The sequence below is a fragment of the Equus caballus genome, chromosome 3, assembly GCF_041296265.1.
Source record: "Equus caballus isolate H_3958 breed thoroughbred chromosome 3, TB-T2T, whole genome shotgun sequence".
NCBI lineage: Eukaryota > Metazoa > Chordata > Mammalia > Perissodactyla > Equidae > Equus > Equus caballus.
In genome coordinates, this window is record NC_091686.1 from 83,289,357 (window position 1) to 83,311,361 (window position 22,005).

Here is a 22,005-nt window from a genome sequence, read left to right on the forward strand (position 1 = left end):
GTTCTGTAGTTTAATTATTTTTAGCATGTAAAAAATTCTGTCTTTAATCTGTAAATCCTTATCATAGAGTTTTGATTTACATTTTTAAAAATAAGAGAAATTATTTTTCTAGGTCAGTCTGTTGAATTTGTGAATTTGAACAGATTAATTTTGTGCCTCGTGAAATGAAGGCAGATTTTTCAGTTAGGTGATTCATTTCGTGAAATGTGTAAGAAGGTGACCAAATTCACATTTGGAGCCAGAAATTTACAGGTGATGTGCCCCTTCCCTGAGATTCCAGGCTCGCCCTACTCTGATTCCATCTGTGTGGTCTCAGTGTTCTTATGCTCGAGGATTCCTTTATTCCTGTGAAATCCATTCACTCACAGCCCTCTGGCCCTGCTTTGCCTTTCTCTAAACTCTAGGACCATGGCTTTCAAAGAGGTTTAGCTGCATCAGATCACCTGGAGGACTCATGACAGCATAGATTGCTGGGCGTCACCAGAATTTCTGGTTAGTAGCTCTGCAATGAGGTCTGAGAGTTTGCATTTCTAACAAATTACTAGGTGATGCTGATGCTTTTGGTTCAGGGAACTACACTTTGAAGACCACTACATTAGACCTTTGCTTGAAACGTCTGTGGTAGACAGAATAACAGCCCTCGAAATATGTCTACATCCTATTCTCTAGAACCTGTGAATATGTTAGCTTACATGGCAAAAAGGGACTTTGCAGCTGTGATCAAATTAAGGATCTTTAGATAGGGAGATGATCCTGGATTATCTGGGTGGGCCCAATGTAGTCACAATGGTCCTTATAAGAGGGGAGCAAGAAGATCAAAGGCAGCAAAAGGAGACGTGATGACAGGAGCAGAGGGTCCAGTGATGCACTTTGAAGACGGAGGAAGAGGCCCCATTCAGGTGGCTTTTAGACGACGGATAAGGCAAGGAAAGAGATTCTCTCCTGGAGTCTTTAGAAAGGACAAAACTCTGTCAAAACACTGATGTTAGCCTTGTAAGACTCATTTCAGACTTCTGACTTCCAGAACTATAAGACAATAAATTGGTGTTGTTTTAAACCACTAGATTTATGGTAATTTGTTATAGCAGCAATAGGAATCTCACACAACATCCTACCCCATATTGCAGTCTACCAAAATCCTATCCACTTTAGCTCAAATGGCAACAGACATCTGCCTCAAACTGCATCTTCATGATGTTTTTACTCAATGATCCTAGTTCAGAATTTTCTATCTTCTTGAGAATTCCTAGAGCATTTATTGTCTTGACCAGTTACATGATTTGAAGGATCTTATTCATTTAAGAGTTTGCTATAGTGCAGACCACAAGCTGAGACTGACAATGAAAAGCTATAATTCCTACTCTTAAGGAGCCCCTAGTATATCAGAGGAGGAAGACATAACATGACCACTTTAATCATATATATCACATATATGAATATATTACATAACTACACTTGATTTATGTGTGTATCACATCTCTAGTATAACATATACTACCTTACAGTATGATCATTTATTTATATGTCTTTCTACACACAGATTGCAAACTTCTGGTGGGAAGAGACAATTTCTTATACTACTAATTTCCTGAAGGTAATATTGGGTCTTCCTTTGACCTATGTTCATTATTTAAAAAAATCTGATAGAAAAATTGCACTTTTCTTATATTAGCATTATGTGAATCATCATTTCAGAAGTACGTTTTATTTAGTAAAGTCTTGCAAAATTTTGGGTCTACAGTGGACGAGGGGAGAGAGATAAAGAGGAATCATTTTTTTTAAACCAACAACTAGCACTTCATCATGAAAAGAGCAATAAACAGGAGTTAAGAAGCCAAAGTTCTTGTTTTGGAACAAATAAGTCTTCAATGAAATGAATGAATCTGATTAGATGATCTCTAAGTTTCTTTCAGACCTAAAGTTCTGTGGTTCTGTAATCTTTTTTTCACAACTCAAAGCACGATGCCGGGCATGTGAGAGGGAGTGGATAAATGAAGTAATCTGAGTGCTATTTTAGAAGTATCAGATCATTTTATATTCCACACATTGCTAAAATATAAACATCTCTGTGTCTGGAACAAACTGGAGTTCTCAGACACAAAGTAAGATGAAAGTTTATACCTAGGATACAATTATTTATTTGAAAATGAATTCAGGTTAGTTAGTGCACTATAACAACTTGGCATATAGGTAACGCCTTTTGTTCTCTATTAACTCAGAAAAATGTCTCAATGTCCTAGACACCTTGCAGTCTGTGGGACAGGCTGTTTAAATAGCACGAGTGAAGTGGAGATTTGGCAATCGGTGAGTCAATTTGACAAAAGTAGGTTGTGGGAGATTATGATTCCCTCTGGGGCAATTCTTCAAAAGTCATCAATCAGGACACTTCTGGTAATGCTGAACTGCAGATCAGATCTTCAAGTGGCAACATTTAGAAATGATGGGTAAAATTTAAAAATATATATCTTTAGAGGCATCTGAGAGTTAACAAGACAGAGATAGGTTGAGGGGCCGAGGTGCTGGAGAGAACAGAAACGCGAAAATGAACCTAACTCTTGTTACCAATTTCTCTCTCCGGGCCTTAGGTGATTCACATGTGGAGGATGAAACATGAAGAGGGTGAGCAGAAAATGTGGCGGAGAGGCTGAGTTTCTACCACTGTTACACAGGTAAAGGAACAGTATTGGGACCCACCACGAAGGAGGGACTCTTGTAAACATTCCAGGCTTTCATTTGAGATCCCAAAAGATTGCATCCAAAACTAAGGATGAAAAAGAAATAGAGAACCCTCACAAAAACCAAAATCATTTCTCATGCCAGCTCAACTCTCGATTGGATTAAGGTGATCTGTTCTTACTCTGAATATCTGTTAGAAACAAAAGCAAATAATCTTTGGAGGACTATAATATCACACAGAGCCTCAAATTAGCTCTATAGTTTTTTATCCTCGATATCTGGCATGCAATAAAAATTTAACAGGCATGCCAGCAGACAAAAGCAAATCATCAAAAATTAAGAAAAAACCCAGACAATAGATATAGATCAACAACATATCCTGATATTTGAGGTAGCAGACACAAAATAATATGTTCAATAGAGTAGATAACAAAGTGGAAGATTTAAGCAGGGAAGTGGAAACCATGAAAGAAAATTAAACAGTAGTTTTACAACTGAAAATTTCAATACTTGAAATTAAGAGTTCAATAGGTAGTTTTGAGAGCACGTTAGATAGAGCAAAGAAGAGGTTAAGAAACTAGAAGACAGATCAGAAGAAAATATCCAGAGTGAAAAATCAAGAGGAGAAAGTATGGAAAATACAAAATCAAATGTAAGAGACAAAGGAACATAATGAAAATATCTAAAACACGTGGGATTGGAGTGCCAGGAGAGGAAAGAGAGAATAGAGCAGAAGCAATATTTAAATAATGATGAGAGTTCCCTGAAACTGATGGACGATATCAAGCCACAAATATAAAAAGTGGTACGAACCCCAAGCAGGATAAACACAAAGATTCACTCTGGAGCCTGAATTATCAGAATTGGTCAATTTGGCAGACTACTACTTTACCCAAGTAAAATATTAAATTTCCACACTATTTTGCAACGAAGACTAGTCACTGATTAGCAAGCAGAAGTTGTTGATTAAGATTTCTAGGAAAATTCCTTAAGAGAAGTAGACACTGTCATGTGCCCTTTGCCCTTGCCCACTATCTCTTTCCTGCTTCTTGGAATGAGGCATGATGACTGAGTTTCAGCAGCTATATTCGTTCATTAGGCCATTGTAATGGTTAATTTTGTGTGACTAGGCTATGCTACCCAGATATTTGGTAGAACGCTAATCTAGATGTTTCTGTGAAGGTATTTTTTTGGTAAGAGTAATATTCAAATCAGTAGACTGAGTAAAGCAGCTTACCCTCTGTAATGTGGGTGGATCTCATCCAATCAGTTAAAGGTCATAAAAGGGAAAAAAATTGATGTCCCTCAAGGAAGAGGGAATTCTGTCTGCAGTCTGTCTTTGGATTTGAGTTGAAACATCAACTCTTCCCTGGGTCTCCAGCCTGCTAGCCTACTCTACAGATTTTGGACTTTCCAGCCATCCCAATCACATGAGGCAATTCCTTAACATCTCTCTCTTTCTCTGTGTGGGTATATACACACATATCCTATTGGTTCTGTTTCTCTGAAGAGCCCTAACTGATACAGCCATGCAAGTCACGTGCAAAGGACGGTGGAGCAGAAAGTTATAAGGAAACTGTCTGTTATCTGTGATACTTCCGTCCAGCTCTAGACTGCCCACCTCCAGACTTCTTTATGTGGGAGACAACTAAACGTGTACATGTTGATGGTTTTTTCACTAGATTTCTTTTTAATAAGTAGCCCAAAATAACAGTAATTAAGAAAATAGAATTTTAAAAATTACCTGAGTCATAGTCAACTTTTCTTTTTACTCACATAATAGCCATGCAGGGCAAAGTCCAAGCCTATTCCGTTTTCTTGACTTGTTTATTAGTCTCTATTTATTTGGAAATATGTGAAAGGATAAGGAACATAAATTTTCTACTATGGCTTATTAATAATGAATGGCCATGAATCAGGTCACCCGAATCTTTCAGGTTTATCTGATCCTACCACGTGATGAGAAATTTCTCCTGATTGATTAAAATTATTTGCTTTATTTAGAGGCTAAATCGAGGCTAGAAATTAAACTGTTGTGTGCTAGACTGTCTTATCTCTGTAGAATCAAAATAATGCTACTGAATATTTTTTTCTTCAATTTGCCTTGTTCCCCTACTGTGGCTGAGTTCTTAATTGTGTCATTTATGACACAATTATTTTCTTGCTTTTAAGGGCATACTTGCTTTTCCTTTAATGATGATATTTCATGAAGTCTGTTGGAATGAATTTATAGATACTTTTGTGACAGGTTTTGTCGCGTTTCTGAGAGAAAATTCCACCACACAAATTGCAATGTGAATAAATGCTGCACCATTGGCCTAAAAGAAGCCATGTTAAGCTTTAGCAAAGTCACAAATAAAGGAGACACTTTGTGACTAATGAGTAATGCACTATTTAAACTAAGTTTTATCAGATGCATCATATCTATGATTGGTACGGCTGGGAAAGGGTTGGTGATTTTTTTTTTTTTAAGGATCAATGGTAATTTTTTTCCCCTAGGCTGACTGTAAAATTTTTAAAGCATTTCTTTGAAAGCAACACATTTTCTAAACCTGGAAGCCTGTTTTACTTTTGTCTTCCATAATCTTAGGAATTAACTGCAATGTTCAAGTTGCAAAACTGAATCGCTCAAAAAAGTGTGAAGGCCAAGAATAGAAAAGATTTTGAAAATCAAACACCAATCTGAAGTTTGGCTTCTCTATTCTCTCTCCATTTGAATCTATTCATTAAAAATTGTCTTCTGTTCTTTTATCTGTGATAAATATCTCTTACAGGCCTTACAGGCACACAGGCCAAAGGTAATTGGTTGAGTGGGATTTCTCCACTTCCACTGGCTCCGTGGTCTATTTTCTCACTTTTATTTACGTCCTTTTCTACTATAACTTTCAACACTTTCTGTGTTACAATTAACCCACTGGTCTGCAATGCCTTTCCAAAATTTCTCTCTTACTATGTTTTGTTGCTTTATCCTGAAGAAAAGGGTTTTAATATTTTGAAAATAAAACAGAAAGTAGAAGCCATATATTACAGTTAGCAGAAACTGCGTTTAATCTATTATGCCAACTTGTGTTTTCCTTCAATGCTGTACCTTTTATCTTCTTTATTTATTTAAAAAATTTTAACTAAACTTTTTATTTTGAAATAACTGTGGATTCGCATGCAGTTGTAAGAAATAATACTGAGCAATCTTGTGTATTTATTTTTTACCCAGTTTTCCCCAAGGGTAACATCTTGTAAGACTGTGGTACCATATCATAATCAGCACATTGACATTGATACAGTCGAGATACAGAAGATTTCTGTCACCATGAGGACCCTCAAGTTGCCCTTTTACAGCCACAACTGCTTCCCTCCTGCCCCTATTCCCTACTTAGCCCCCGGCAATCACTAATAATTCTACATTTCTATAATTTTGTCTCTTCAAGAATGTTATGTAAATGGAAACATATAGTAGTAAGCTTTTGGGTTTGGCTTTTTCACTCAGCATAATTCTCTGGAGTTGAATATCTTTTCATGTATTTATTTGCCATTTGTATATCTTCTCCAGTGAAGCATCTCTTCATGTGTTTTACTCATTTTCTGATTTCTAATTTAAGCATTTCTGTTTGTTTTTTTACTGTTGGGTTTTGAGAGTTCTTTATATATTCTCATACTAGGCCTTTTTCAGATTTGTGTTTTGCAAACATTTTTTCCTTGTCTGTAGCTTGTCTTTTCATATTCTTGACAGGGTCTTTTACAAAGCAAAGTTGTTTTTTTTTTCCCTTAAGATTGGCCCTGAGCTAACATCTGTTGCCAATCTTCCTTTTTTTTCCTTCTCCCCAAAGCCCCCCAGTACATAGTTGTATATTCTAGTTGTAGGTCCCTCTACTTCTGCTATGTGGACGCCGCCTCAGCGTGGCCTGATGAGCAGTGCTAGGTCCGTGCCCAGGATCTGAACTGGTGAAACCCTGGGCCACCGAAGCAGAGCGTGGGAACTTAACCATCCAGCCACGGGGCCGGCCCGGAAGCAAAGTTTTTGATTTTGATGAAGTCTTATTTATCAATTTTTCCTTTTATGGTTCATGCTTTTGGTGTTGTCTACAAACTCTTTAGGCAGCCTCAGATTCCAAAGATTTCTCCCTTTTTTCCTAAGTTTTATGTTTTACATTTGAGTCTGTGATCCATTTTGAGTTAATTTTTATGTAAGATTTAAGACAGGCCAAGATTTTCTTTTCTTTTCTTTCTTTCTTTCTTTCTTTTTTTTTGTCTATGGATGTCCAATTTATCTAGCATCATTTCTTGAAAAGGTTATCTTTTCTCCATTGGATTGTTTTGCATTTTTGGCAAAAACCAATTGGGCACATTTGTTTAGATCTATGTCTGGGTTCTTTATTCTGTTTAATTGATCTATATGTCTGTCTCTCTCACAATGCTTCAATCTTTATTTCTGTAGCTATATCGTGTCTCGAAATTTTGTAGACTTAACCTCCCACTTTGTTCTTTTTCAAAAGTATTTCAGCTGTTCTTATTCCTTTGCCTTTCCATATAAACTTAAAAGTGATCTTACATCTAAAAACAATCTTGCTGGGATTTTGCTAGGAATTTCATTAGGCCTATATATCAATTTGGGGACAATTGACACCTTGACTATACTTAGTCTTCCAATCCATGAGCATAGTATGTCTTTCTATTTATTTAGACTTTCTTTGATCTCTTTCATCCAGTGCTGTGTAGCTTCCGTCATACAAGTTTTATATGTTTTGTTAGATTTATACCTAAGCACTTCATTTTATTTGAGTGATTGTAAATGGAACTCTATTTTTAATTTAAGTCTTCATGTGTTTATTGCCAGTATATAGAAATAGGATTGAGTTTAGTTTGCTTATCTTGTATCCTGTGACCTTGCCGAACCTGAGACAGGGAGAAGGCAGAACCGACAGCTGGTTCTCAGGCAGCAACAGATGCCTCATCCCTCCAGGTAGCCAACCAGTGGCCTGATCATGGGCTTGGCACCCGGCCTGCAGAAGATGGCCACCTGGCCAAGAGGCTAACCAATCCCTAGCTGCCCACTTCATCACTGTATACCAGCACCCCAGACCCCAGCCAGGGCTGGTCAGTTGGTTTCCACCCGATCAGCCTGGCCTGTTCTCCTTCCTGACGTAGATGAGTCTACTTTCTCTCCAATCAGCCTAGCTTTTGTCTCTCAATAAACTTATATAATTTCTGCTGACCTGCTCTTGAATTCTTTCCTGCATGAGGTCAAGAACTCATACTAAGTACCAGGTCTGACCTGGGACTCTGGGCCTGCCTGGTCCGGTATCAAACTCATCTGTTAGATCTGGGAATTTTTTTTTGTAGACTCCTTGGGTTTTTCTACGTTGATAATTACTTCATTTGAAAATAAGAACAGTTTTATTTCCTCCTTTATGGTCTGCGTGCCTTTTATTTCCTTTTCTTGTCTTATTGTCTCAGCTAGAACTGCCAACACTATGTTGAATAAGAGTGGTAAGAGTGGACATCCTGCCTTGTTCCTGATTTTAGAAGTAAAGCACTATCTTTCACCATTAAGCATAATGTTAGTTGCAGTTTTTTGGTAGATGCTGTTTATCAAGTTGAAGAAATTCCTCTCTATTTGTAATTTTCTGAGCGTGTTTAACATGAATATATCGAATTTTGTCAAATGCTTTTCTGTATTGATTGATATGATCATGTGATTTTTCTTCCTTAGTCTGTTAATATGATAGATTACATTGTTTGATTTTCAAATATTGAATCTTCATCACTGGAATAAACCCTACATGGACACAATGTATAATTCTTTTTATATATTGATGAATTCTATTTGCTAATATTTTATTAAGGATTTTTACTCATGAAGGATATTGATCTGTAGTTTTCTTTTGTTGTATTGTATTTTTCTTATTTTGATATTAGAGTAATGCTAGCTTCATAAGGTGAATCGGGAATTATTCCTTCTTTTCTATTTGCTGTAAGAGATTGTATAGAACTGGTATTAATTCTTCTTTAAATGTTTGGTAGAACTCTCCAGTGGAAACCCCCTGGGTCTGGAAATTTTTTTTTTTGAGGCTTTTTAAGTTGCCAACTAAATTTCCTTAATAGATACATGGCTGTTCACATTATCTCTTTCATATTGTGTGAGTTGTGGTAGTTTGTGTTTTTCAAGGAATTGACCCATTTTGTCTAAGTTGTTAAATATGTGTGTGGAATTTTTTCTAGTATTCCCTTATTCTCCTTTTAATGTCTGCAGACTCTGTAGTGATAGCCCTTTATCATTTCTGATATTTGTTTTGGGAATTTGTGTGTTTTTTCTTTGTCAGTCTTGCTAAATGTTTGTCAGTTTTATTGATCTTTTCAAAGCAACAGCTCTTTGTTTTGTTGATTTTGTCTGCTGTTTTTTCCGTTTTCAATTTCATTGATTTCTACTCTTATCTTTATTATTTCCTTCCTTCTTCTCAGTCTGCCTTCTTCTCTCCACCTTTTAGAGTCTTTTTATGTTTGTTTTATACACAATGTCTGGGTTTTTAGTTGTCATTAGTGGAGGAATAGGGAAAAGTATGACTACGCCATCTTCCCAGACTGTACATTTTGTTTTTATCTGTGAATAACATCCTTGGATTTTACTCTTGGAGCGTAGGTCGAGTTCAACCATATCCTTTGCTGTGTTAAGGGACAACCTTTGGAAATATAAGATGCGCTGGGAAATAGCTTTTTGTGATGGTTTTTCATTCTTGTCATCATGGATGTTCAGTAAGTAATTATTGCAAGTGGACAAGCCATAGAACTTAGGGCAGGGGGTCCTAATTTAGTGACTATTACAGTAGATCTAAAACCTCCCCTGCACATCAGCAAGGTGGCTGCTGCCATCACGACTTCCCTTAATTAGTTGACTTCTTGGTGGGGAAGGGAAGGAGCAGCAGGCTCAGAGAGCTTGTTGTCAACTTCCCTTCTCCCTCTTTTATCCTTCCCTCTTTCCTTGCTTCAAAATGATCTCAAATCTGGAAAGAGAAAAACATCTTCTCATGATAGTGATAACAAAAATCATGCTTGGCTTTATGGTATTTATCCATGTGTTTCAACAAACAGTTCAGTTGTACTCGTTTAAGGTTTATCATTAGCCCTGGGTCAGTTTGGCTCTGCAATGGTTCTCACTTTTTGGTTACCCTTTATCATTCTGACGTGAAAATCATGTTGATGGGGAAATTGTTTGTGCATGTAATGAGTATAACTTGCATCCTAGGGGCCTTGAAATGCAGTTTACTAAACTAAATACAAAAGACAACAGTCTAAACATAGATTTCTCCATAGTCAAGCTCTTCCTGTGAAGGCTTAAAAAAAAAAACTAGGGAATTGTCACACTTCCCATTGTTATTCGCACGCTTGTTTGGGATCTGATGGTGGCAGCTGCCAGAGGCCTGACATTTCAGCAGAGAGGAGAAGCAGGCAGGAGTTGGAAGTCTCTGGATGTGAATAGCACTTTCAAATTCGCTGTAGCCTTTGGGCTGTCTTGAAAATGTGGTAATGGTTGTAGGATTTGGATAGATGATTCTTGTAGCCAAACAAATTCAATTAGCTAATGATACGTGTGAACACTAGAGAATGTAGAATTAAAATACCACCAAATCCTATAAGTTGCTTTAAACTCTGCTTCTTAAATGGTTTGACATTCAAATCAACAAATATTTATCAAGAAACAACCATCGGGGGCTGGCCTGGAGGCGTCATGGTTAAGTTCATGCACTTCTCTTCAGCAGCCTGGGGTCTGCGGGTTTGGATCCCGCGTGTGGACCTACACACCGCTCATTAGGCCATGCTGTGTTGGTGGCCCACATACAAACAGAGGAAGATTAGCAAGATGTTAGCTCAGGGACAATCTTCCTCAAGCAAAAAGAGGAAGATTGGTAACAGATGTTAGCTCAGGGCCAATCTTCCTCACACACACAAAAGAAACAACCATTTGCCTGGCACTGTACCAGGGACTGTTGGGGATACAAAGGTGAACAAGCTCCAGTCCCTGAATTTAATGAGTAAACCATGTAGAGGGAAAATAAAAATGCATTCAAATAACTGCTGTAGAGTGGACTTGAAATGAGACTTCAGGAAGGAGTTGCCATTTGAACTGAATCTTGAAGGATTGTTGAGTGGCTGCAAGCAGCAGCAATGGACTCTGTCTAACTTAAGAGGAGGAGGGGAAGGAAAGGGGAGAATCTACTGGGGATTGTGGGTTTAGCTCCTGAATTGAAATAAAAACTGAATCTCTAAGGGAACAGGCACCGTGGATTGGTGTATGAGACTGTTGGCATATTTTTGTTCAGAACATGGTCAATAGGAGAGGTCACTTCCAATGCTATTGGGTTGGGTCATTCCTCTCAAGGTACAAATTTCAAGGTGAGAGGGCCTGACAGGTATGATTTGGATCATGTGCCCACCTCTTGGTCAATACAGTGCCAGAGGAGTCATTCCTTAAAGAAAGATCATGGGCTCTAATCTAAGGCCAATGGCTCTGATGTTGGGCAGCACAAACCAACATATGGAGAGAATAGCTGAGTAGGGACATGAAGGTAAGGAAATAAGGAGAGTGTTTGTGCATAGCAAAGATCGAATCTGGTTGGGGCATAAGATGAAGGAGGGGACTAAGTTGGGAGAGATGAGGAAAGAGAGGCAGATTGAAAGTGGGCAATGGAAAGTCTTGGCCACCATGTTTGGAACTGGTGATAGAGTCAATGGCTAGGAGTGGGAGGAGCAGATCTGGTAAGATCTATGCTTCAAGAACAGTTTTATGGAAAAAGGCTTGTGTTGTAAAAACGAAAGACTGGGGGCAGAAAGGTCAAAGAGGAGGTTTCTTAGGTGAAAAGGAGGAGGGAAGGCTTATAATTATGTTATCCTTTACTTACCATTAAACAACAACAATGAATGCTTTCACACGCTTAATTTTTACCCAGTATAGAGGGCAGGGCATGCATTATTTACTCCTTTTAACAGATACATTATCAGAAGCTCAAGGAGCTAAGGGCCTGCTCTAGATGCTGAGATAAGGAGGAGCCAGGGCTCACCCCCAGGTCTTCTGCTGGGGCTCTCTAACATGTGGGACATGGTAGCCAGACTTCGCTTCACTGCACCACAGGCTGCCATCCACTTTTCACCACCAGGATGATGTTCTTTTGAGGTTATGCCCTTGAGTAAATAGCTCCAGGACATCTGAATCTTGGCTTGTGCTTGATGTGCTTATGTGGCCTGAATGGAGTCTCCCCCTTGAGAGAGGATTTTCCAAAGCAGTTTCAAAAATAATCCATGGTCGTATTGAACCTGTGCTCAGCAGCTAAGTGTAGGGCCGATGATAGCTAGGAGGAAACAGAACAGTGGAGCAGTTAAGAACATTAGGCTGTGGAGAGGCACGTAGCCTAGGTTAAAATCTCTGCTCTGCCTCTTACCGGCTGTATGCCCTTGGTCAAGATACTTGACTCTCAAAAAAAAAAAGAAAGATGCTTGACTCTCTAAAGCTCAGTTTCTTCATCTGTAAAATGGAGATGGAAAGGGATCTATCTTACGGAGATGTGAGGATTAGAAGAGATAATGCTTGTAGAGACTTTGAGAGAGTATCTGGAACATTGTAAGGGCTTCATAATGCTGCTATTATAGTTATTGTTGTTATTATCTTAATTAAAATATGGCAGAAGTGTTCCAGTTTTGTGACATTTGAGCTTCGGTGCCATCTAGTGGCCAGGACATTGCAGAATGGCTATGGGTCTAGGTGTGACACCCACAGGTGCCAAAAGGGCCTGTTATTCTGTAGCTGAATGAATTGCTGCTAACTGATTTCAAAGGTGAGCCTTGGGCATGCAGACTAGGACCAGGAATATTGTGTGATCTCATTACTGCCCTGAGCTGCATAAAGAGGATAACTCCATCTTTACAGACAGAAAAGGAAGTCAGACCATGGAGCCTCTGGTGCCTTCTCTTCCTTGGACTGGCCACACAAAGGAACTCTTTGTGTTTCCAATAGGTGTAGCAGCCTCTGGAGCAATGCAGACTACAGACTGACTTGCTGGTGTAGTGGGTAAGAATGCAATCATGGCGGTCACATGGTTTATGACTCATCAGTGGAATGACCTCAGTTACTTTCCTCTTTAAGCCCCTGGGAGTGTGGAGAGCAATAGTACCTACTTCCCAAGGTTTCATGAGCATGCACATATGTGCCTAGCATAAGGCCTGATGCACAGAAGGTGCTCAGTAAACATTAGCCATACTTCGTTTTCACTTTTGCGTAGATTCTTGTGTTAAAGGAGGGCCTTTCATTCATTCATTCAATCATTCCATCATTAAATTGGTATCTTTTGAGGACATAGTGTGTGCCAGGAACTGAGCTAGATGAAGCCGCACATAACAGATGCAGCACCTGTGTGATGGGCATTAAGCAAGCGACTCCCAGGGGAGCTGTGTATCCTTGAGCTTGTGTTGTTAGATTGAACAAAGGATCTTCTATGGAGCATCATTCACATCATAGACATCATAGATTTGTACAAATTTACATGACATTTTAAAAATAGATGGGAGCTGGTGCCAGCCCCGTGGCTGAGCGGTTAAGTTTGCGCACTCTGCTTCAGCGGCACAGGGTTTTGCCTGTTCGGATCCTGGGCGTGGACATGGAACCGCTCATCAAGCCATGCTGAGGCAGCGTCCCACATAGCACAACCAGGACCTACAACTAGAATATACAACTATGTACCAGGGGGCTTTGGGGAGGAGAAGAAGGAAAAAAAGAAAAACAGATGGGAGTTAAGTTCCTTGTTCTTAAAAAAAAACTATATTACAATGATTTTTCAGAAGATGGGAGGAAACAGCTTTGAAGAAGTGCCTAAAAGGCCTGTGCAGGCTGGGAGTGGACCTGCTGATTCCATTAGTGTGTATTTAGATTCATTCAGTGTTACAGCTCCGGTGGGTCAGGTGGCCACTTTCGCTTTGTTAAGGGGCTAAAGAGCGTAATATTTATTTTTTACTTGTCTATATCATCAGTCTAATCCTCCTCCTTCTCCTCCTCCATCTTTCCTAATTAGCCTTGTGTTCCTGAATATTTTCTGACTTCAATCCACAGGAATTCAGCAAGCTCCTGAAGTCCCGCTTCCTTGAGAAAACTGCCCAGCAATATGTATCAGGGATGGGATAATTCTCCTAAGTCCTAAAGCAGTGATTTTTATGAAGGACTTGTGAGGGGTGTTGGGAAGAAGAGAAAGTAGTTTGTGTGTGCTTGGGAAAAGCATATTCAATATGATAATATGCTAAGTAATAGAATATAAGGCAATATAGTACTATATACACAAGATAGTCTGTATTACACTGAAAAAGATAAAATATGTATTCTTCTCAAAAGATAATCAACAAAAAAGTAAAACTCAACAAAATTGTCGCGGCTGGCGAACCTGCACAGAAGATAGACTCTTTAGGGATTCTTAGTGATATTCCCACAGAGGGGAACACACTAAACCCTAGTTGAGATGGGGGAGTAAGATTTTTTCTATTTATTAAAATGGAACATGGGTTATAACAAAATCGTCCAAGAAACCTAAAGGCTGAAAAATGTCTGTCTATCTGGTTTCAAATATCTCCTAAATGAACATTGCTTGCGAATTTCCAAATAATAGTCATAATGATGATGGTGATGACACTGATTTTGTGCCAGGCTCCGAGCTAGGAACACACCACATGGTACCTCCTTTGCTCTTCACCACATCCAGGAGGGAGGCAAGAAAAGTTTTGGTGGCAAGACTGCTTCTGTTGCTGCTTCAGCAAAGCTCAGTGACTTTCCTGAGGTCGGTTGAGTCTTTTCTCTCTGGGCCCTGCATTCCCGCTTCTGAGCTGTTTGCTTCCTGAATAGCAAGCACCTTCCTTGACCCTACTTGGCAGCCTGTTTCATAAATTAGTTTCCCTTCATTTAGGTGTGTTCTGTATCCCCTGGAGGATAATTAAAAAGTTAATTTTATAATAGTTAATATTAGTGTAGAGCTTCAGAGTCAGGGCCTTTTACCAAAATCCCACTTCTTTTCTATTTCCTTTTCAGCCTGCATTGTTGGGAAGCTCTGCAAAAGAGATTTTTGTTTACACGCTGTTGGCAGGGAGAGAACAGAATCTTTCCTGCATAGTTGTTTTTTGACTTTAAAAAATTTGGCTTAAAAATGTGTTTTTAACCCATAGAGGTGGGATCTTCCTTTTCATTTTGTTCTATAGAACTGGTTTATTGCTACTGATCAAGTTGTGCCTAAAAGTTACTATTATTGAATACATGTGCAGTAGATCCTAGTCTGAGATGGCATAACTTTAGAAATTTATTTTAGGCAGTTGAGTTAGGCAAGTTGTCCATAGGATTAGAATAAAACTGTTTCGTGTTGGCCCTTAGTTTGTGTTCTCCAAAGCATAGCAATTGTCTAAAATCTCACTCCCCTTTGTGTTCTAAATGGGCACCTGCATTGCATCAGAGGCCATGATGTATCTATCCAACTGGAACTGGAACTCTTGTCTCTTGATACTGTGCTATATCATCTCTTCATTCTGTAAGGGCTGGAGTTTTAAAGGACTGTACTTGAATCTCGTTTTTTGGTGGTGGTGGGTGTTAATGTTCCTGCCTCCCCTGCTGGCTTACACAAGAAGCTTAAGGTGCAATCAGACTATAAAATCCCGACCAGAAAGGAGATCGTAATTTCAGCTGCAGACTAAGCAGATAACAGACGACGGGCTATTCACTAGTCAGAAAGATAAGGGACCGAGTTTGATTCCTCATTAAAAGCTTCATGGTTTAAGTCTTTCAAAAAAAAGCAGCACTGGGTCGTTGCTTATGAAGTTACATAAACAGAGTGAAGTGCCATGGGGGAGAATGGAAACTCTTGGTGTGACCTATAATTAGAAAATTTCCACACAGAGAATAAAAACAGAGACTGTATGCCACTTCCTGACCCCACTCACCCAAAGAGGCAGAGCCATTGGTGGGAGACAGATAAGAAAACACCAAGGAAAGGAAACCTGAGTCCCGCTGTCTGTTTGGTCTGATGGGACTCAGCCTGAGAGCAGCAGACTGAAGGTGCCCTTATGCTCTAAGTCCCCTCCAAGGCACCAGGAAGAAGGAAAGGCATCACTTTCACAAACTGAAATTAACCAAATAACACAGCAGTATTCCACCCTCTCCCTCTAAAGGACCTTCCATGGTGTGGTTGCTAACGAAACAATCAAAGAAAGCCGACTGATTATAGTAGAATAAAAGGTCTGGGTTGGTAGACTGGCTCTTGTCCACCACTTCCGGCATTTGGGGCAAGTTGTTTTGCAGCCCTCAAGCCTTGTCAGTCTGTCTGTAGGATTAGGGTGATGCTGCCTGCCCGCCTCCTAGAGTTGGTGTAAAGAGTCAATGTGACGACGCATGTGAAAGCATTTGGAAAGCTGCAAAGACCCTCACGAATGCTGGATGTTCCTATGTTATGCACATTAAATATGTCCTTTTATAGTATGTTGTAAAAAATCATATCAGGAATCTAAAGTAGACTTTTTTCTTTTTTATAGATTCTGGCTTTTCTCACTATAGACAATCTCTGCGTGAGGGATGCAGTCAGTGGTATCAAGGGTCAGGTAGAGGTTGCTTCCACCTCTGCTGGGGCTCGCAAACACTCGGTGAGCTGATTGAGGTCAATCCTGAGAGCCTCCCGCCCCTAGGCTTCCCAATGCTGGAGTCCTTGGTAGGGAAGAGCAGGCTGCGGTGCCCTTGCTGGGTGTATGGCAGAGCGTCAGGATCCTGCTCTCCCACTTATTCGTTATGTGACTTTGGGAAAATGTGTTCACTTTTCTGAGCCTCCATTTTCTCCTGTGTATATATCTTCCTCCTATGTGTCCTCATATATATTAAAATGGGATAAGAACATTGACCCTGGTGGTTTGTCGGCAGGTTCCATGGTCAGTAGATAGGTGAACTGTTAGTGGACAGGGATTGCCTCCCAAGCACATCACACAGTGGCTGATATTGTAGATGCTCAATTAAAATTAACTGATGTTGAAAGAATCCTAGCATGGGGTCTTGCATATAATAGGTGCTGGTTAGAATTTTGGCTTCATTTCCCCAAAACATTCTTTTTTTTCTTAAAAAAGATGTCACTAATGAACTGAATGACCTCAAATAAACCCCTTAACCTCTCTGGGCCTCATTCTTTATCTGTAAAAGAAATTAGAATAATTGATCTCTCATGTCTGCTCTATCTAGCAAAGATTTGCTTTGCAAAAATCAAATCTACCCCCTACGGAGACCAGTTGTCGCTAAGGAGTAGACTGTAGCTTTGGAACTTGACTTAAAAGCAGTTGGTGTAAAAAACGAAAAGCCCTGAAATTTTAACTGACTTCAACTTTCACATGAAAAACTCCTCATTTCCCTTGGATGGTCCTGGTTTCTCCATAGCCCATCCAGTTAGTGTACCTTGCACTCTCAAGAGTGTCGTTGTTTAGAAGATAAATTATATGGTCGTGGAACGGTGAACGAGGAGGAAAACTGGCTGCCGGGCAGATAAATTCCTAACGTGTCTGCAGGACGTAAGGCATGGCCTCCTGCGCTCTGCACGGGCCGGAGTGGCTGTCCTGGATGTGCTGTCATGTTCTGGGCACCCAGAGGAGCTCCAGCACATCTGGAGGAACATAGACCTATGTCATATAAGGAACAATATTAGGAATGTGGGATGTTTAGCTTAGAGAAAGCTCTCACATGATATCCAAAATGTTTTAAAACCATCAAGTCTCTTCCAAGGGGCACCAGAAGGCCAAACAAGTGTCAGTGAGAGACTCACCAATGAGAAACGTGTTAGATTGATCATGGACGGTCCAGGCAGTGATATCAATCCTGTGTCAGGATATGGGACTATGTCTACAATACACTATTACATTTTTAAAAAGCTGGTGGCGGAGGATGGTGAGCTGGTATGTAGAGTCTGGTCCCACTTATGTAAAAATGCATGCCTAGGGGCCGGCCTGGTGGTGCAGTGGTTAAGTTCGCACGTTCCGCTTCTCGGCGGCCTGGGGTTCACCAGTTCTGATCCTGGGTGGGGACATGGTACCGCTTGGCAAAAGCCATGCTGTGGTAGGCGTCCCAGGTATAAAGCAGAGGAAGATGGGCATGGATGTTAGCTCAGGGCCAGTCTTCCTCAGCAAAAAGAGGAGGATTGGCAGTAGTTAGCTCAGGGCTAATCTTCCTCAAGAAAAAAAAGTTGCCTTTGGAAGTAGTGAGTTCCCCTTTTCTGGAGATATCCAGGGATGGGAACAGCTGGTCACAGCCATCAGGAGATACCGAGGTTTGACCGGGTGTTGAGTTAGCAATCTGTAAGGATCTGCCATCCCCGCAATTCTACTCCATTTTGAGATTCTATGAGAAAAAACCTTTTGTTGGCTACACTTGTGACCATTTTAAACCATAATCCTGGCTGGAAAGCAGGACTTAGGCTATTACTGTTACTCTCTGTTTTAAGATTTCCTCTGTTTAGTGTAGTTGTCATTCGTTTTGGTCATAGTGTTTTCATGTGATATTTCCAGAGTGGCTACTGTGTGCCTCACACTGTGCTTTACCTATGCAATTGCATTCAACTTTCACATTCGTGCATCATAGCATTATTATTATTTCCATTTTATGGATGAGGAAACGGAGGCAAAGAGAGGTAAAGCAACTTGCTCAATGTCACAGAGCTCATAGTGTGGTGGAGATTTTGGCTGTCAACTCTTTAACCTCCATTTGACTCCTCCCCAATTACGTACAAAAATGTGACCTTGGGAATGACCTCTTCTCTAAAGACAGTTTCTGATTAGTCTAAGCCAACAATCATAAGAAAAAAATTTTAAATTAACATTTTTCCTATTTGTTATAACTGGTATGATGATTTGGAACTTGCTCATGTGTTTTTGGGGGTTAATTGTCTGAGGAAATGACCTTGGCCCTGGTGGGACCAGGCCATCTGTCTGCCTGGGTGGGTGGGGTGGAAAAACACGAGGAGGGGGCACGGAGATTGGAAATCTTACATATAAAATGCAAAGACAAAGGTGCAGGTAATAATCTCTCCCAAAGTTGCAAATAAAATTGTCTTTGGCCGGAAGACAGCTATTGTTTTCAGGAGGGATTTTCTAAATTCCTTAATTTCCCCCTAAAATACACAAAGGAAAAGGTCTTGCTTTCTAGACTAGGAATGAGACAGCCTGCTTACTCGGCTTGTGTCCCTGCCATGTAACGGGTAGTAAACCGAACATCCCACCCTGGAAGGGGTTCCAGCCCCGAGGAGTGAGGGGAAGAGGACAAGCGGACGGGAGACCAAAGGGCGCCGGTGCAGGGGTGGCGGCAGGCAGCTGCGCCTGTCATCTCCTGGGTTGAAACTTCTGAGAGAGGACATGCGTTAAAAGCAGCCAGAGAAGTTTCAGGGAGTCTGAGGGCTGGGGCCTTGCCCTTATTTCACGGGCACAGCTTGGGACAATTGTAGTCTTTCTAGAGAGGCCCTCCATACCTCAGACTCTGGAAAAACTTGGGGGCCTGCAGCCTGAAGATCAGAGATGGCTGAGGGAGGCTTGTGGTAGCAGAGAATTCCCAGTTTCCCGAAGTGCCAAGGCTGGAGCGACAGGCAGTCTGGAGAATCCCAGGGCCTGGACGACAGAGTAGGTCACAGAAAATGGTCAAGGGAGGGAGGCTGGCTAGTTTCCCCCTGACCCCCTCAGGCCTGCTCGTGGACTGGAGGACCGTGTCAGTGGAATGAGTAGAGACTTGGCCTCTGTAAGACCCTTGAAGTCAGGAAGTTGAGGGAGGGATGTTTGTATGGGTACATGAAGACGGGTACAGGGCCCAAGGTCAAGGCAGCCTGAGATCCCTAAGGACCAGCACTCAGCCATAGACCCCCTGGCCACCTTCTCCCTGGCACATACAACGCTCCCTTCCTTCCAACCAACCAATCTACCCTGCTTTTTCTCTCCCCCAAGAACCCCATCTTGCCCCACCAAAGCCAGGAGGAGGGGAAACTACACTCCTTTCTCCACACTCCAGACCCCGTCCAGACCTCACCCGGACCACACTAGGCCAGCTGGATGGCTGAGAACCCGAAATTGAGCATTATCTGGAGCAGCACTGTCCAATAGAAGATTTTAGAAGGATAAAGATGTTCTAAATGTCCAGTATGCTATCCATGAGCCACATGTGGCTATTAAACACTTGAAATGTGACTAGTGACTGAGGAAGTGAAATTTTTTTCCAATTTTAATTGTTGTTTTTTTCTTGTAAAAAACAATATAATAGCATTAAAGGAGAATTTAAAATAGAAAACAGTATCACTCATAATCTTTACACCCTAACATAAAGTTATTTGCATATTCTCTTTGAGTCTTTGTTCTCTTCTATACCTATTTTTATGTTTTTTGAATCATATAACACATATAAGATAAAAATTAACTTTTAATTATTTTACTTTTAAGGATATCGAGGAAGAGAGCTAAAATATTTCTGAGTAAAGGGTAGTAAAAATAAACTTTTCTTTTGTATTTTTTGAGAATTATTTTAAAGAGTCTAAAGGAAAATCAGTGAATTTTAAATGTTAACTAATTAATATTTAAAATTAAATAGCCAGGGGCCAGCCCAGTGCCGCAGCAGTTAAGTGTGCAACCAGGGTTCGAGGGTTTGGATCCCGGGTGCAGACATGGCAGTGCTCCCCAAGCCATGCTGTGGCGGGCGTCCCACATATAAAGTAGAGGAAGATGGGCACGGATGTTAGCTCAGGGCCAGTCTTGCTCAGCAAAAAGAGGCGGATTGGCAGCAGAATTTAGCTCAGGGCCAGTCTTCCTCAGCAAAAAAATAAAAAAATAAATTAGATTGAATCGCCACAAGTGGCTAGTGGCCACCATACTGGACAGTACATGTTCTAGAGGGACTATTAATATACTGGATTGGGTTATGTTTTAAAGTAGAGAGGATGAAAAGTGAGTGTTTCCCATCCAACCAGCAGTATTGAAGAATGGGTTAGTTACAGATCAGATAAGGAAACCATCTCTTCTCTGTTTATCCAATGGTTGGAGATACATTCATAACTCCCTCCATATTATTGCTAAAGAATATGTGCTCATTGCTGAACAATCTGGAAAATACGGATGAACTAAAAGGAAAAATGAACTAACATCTATAGTCCCACTACTTCCCTTTTTATTTTAATAAAAATCTGTTCAGTCACACGTGTGTGTAGGTGTAGATGTGTTTGTGTATGATTATTTTTAAGAGTGGAATTATAGTGTCCTATTGTTTCGTAATTTGCTTTTGCCCTTGAATTATATAACCCTCAGATGAAAACACTGGGGCTGTCTTCAGAGTTTCCGGGTCATGAACAATGCTTTGATCAATGCCCTCGCAGCTAAACCTTTGGACACAGCCACAGCTCTTTTCCTGACTGCTGCTCTTCTCGATCCCGTGTGCCCCTGACTTCCGTGAAATCTTCTCCCTGGCACAATCAACACCCCCTTCCTTTCAACCAACTAATCTACCCTGCTTTTTCTCTCCCCCAAGAACCCCACCTCGCCCCACAGTGCAGGAATTAGAGGAAGATAATTACCTCATTTGAATCCAGGTGGGTGTTTACCAGGATTAAGCTGAACCAGAGAAGGTGGGTCTCCTCGCCTGGTTGGGAGTGGGGTTCTCTGCTTGTCTCCACTTAAGATTTAAGAGGCAAAGAGGCCATAGGGGTGTTTCCTGTTTATGGAAACCTCATCTTTTTTCACCTGTCCTTCCTGTTCCCTTCTTCCTGTCTTCATGGGCCCCCGACAATTTCCTGCTCTGTGTCCTGCCATGGAGGCTCCTCTGAGCTCATGGTGCGAATGTTTGAGAGGATCCCCACTAGGTAGGATCATTGTGTATTCTGCTTACTCAGCTACAAATCTGTTACAAAACCCGTTTCCAATTCGACTGATTTCCATAGTTTAGTAATCTTCCCCCAGCCCGACTCCATTCTCTCAGTGGCAAACCATTGCTTTACGGTCACTTTCCTGGGATAGATTCTTTAAATGACTAAACAATGACACGAGTAAAAGGAGTAGGAAAGAGTCATCCATCACTGATAATTGCCTTCATGTTGTATGAATCACCCGCCGCTATTTGTATGCCGGAGTGAATAAGAAGTTACTGTAAAGAATTGCTGTAAAAATTATTTCATTTTATTCTGAAAAGGCAACACCTGGTCGTAGATCTTTGTTTAAAGTATATCTGAGAGCAATAGTGATTAATTTTATGTAGCAGATTATGGTTTCCAAAGCATTTTCATATGTTTTCTCACTCAGTTCTTATAAGCATTTTACCTAGAAGCAAAC

At 40.6% G+C, this 22,005-nt stretch overlaps 1 long non-coding RNA gene across 2 annotated transcripts in view; it reads left to right on the top strand.

The window, feature by feature from the left end:
* LOC106782997 (uncharacterized) overlaps positions 1–22,005 on the top strand; it is a 112,615-nt gene that overhangs the window by 86,163 nt on the left and 4,447 nt on the right. For both annotated transcript variants that reach the window (XR_011437574.1, XR_011437573.1), the window contains 2 exons: positions 1,541–1,594; positions 2,586–2,669. This is a non-coding gene — a long non-coding RNA (uncharacterized lncRNA). The remainder of the gene's footprint in view (positions 1–1,540; positions 1,595–2,585; positions 2,670–22,005) is intronic.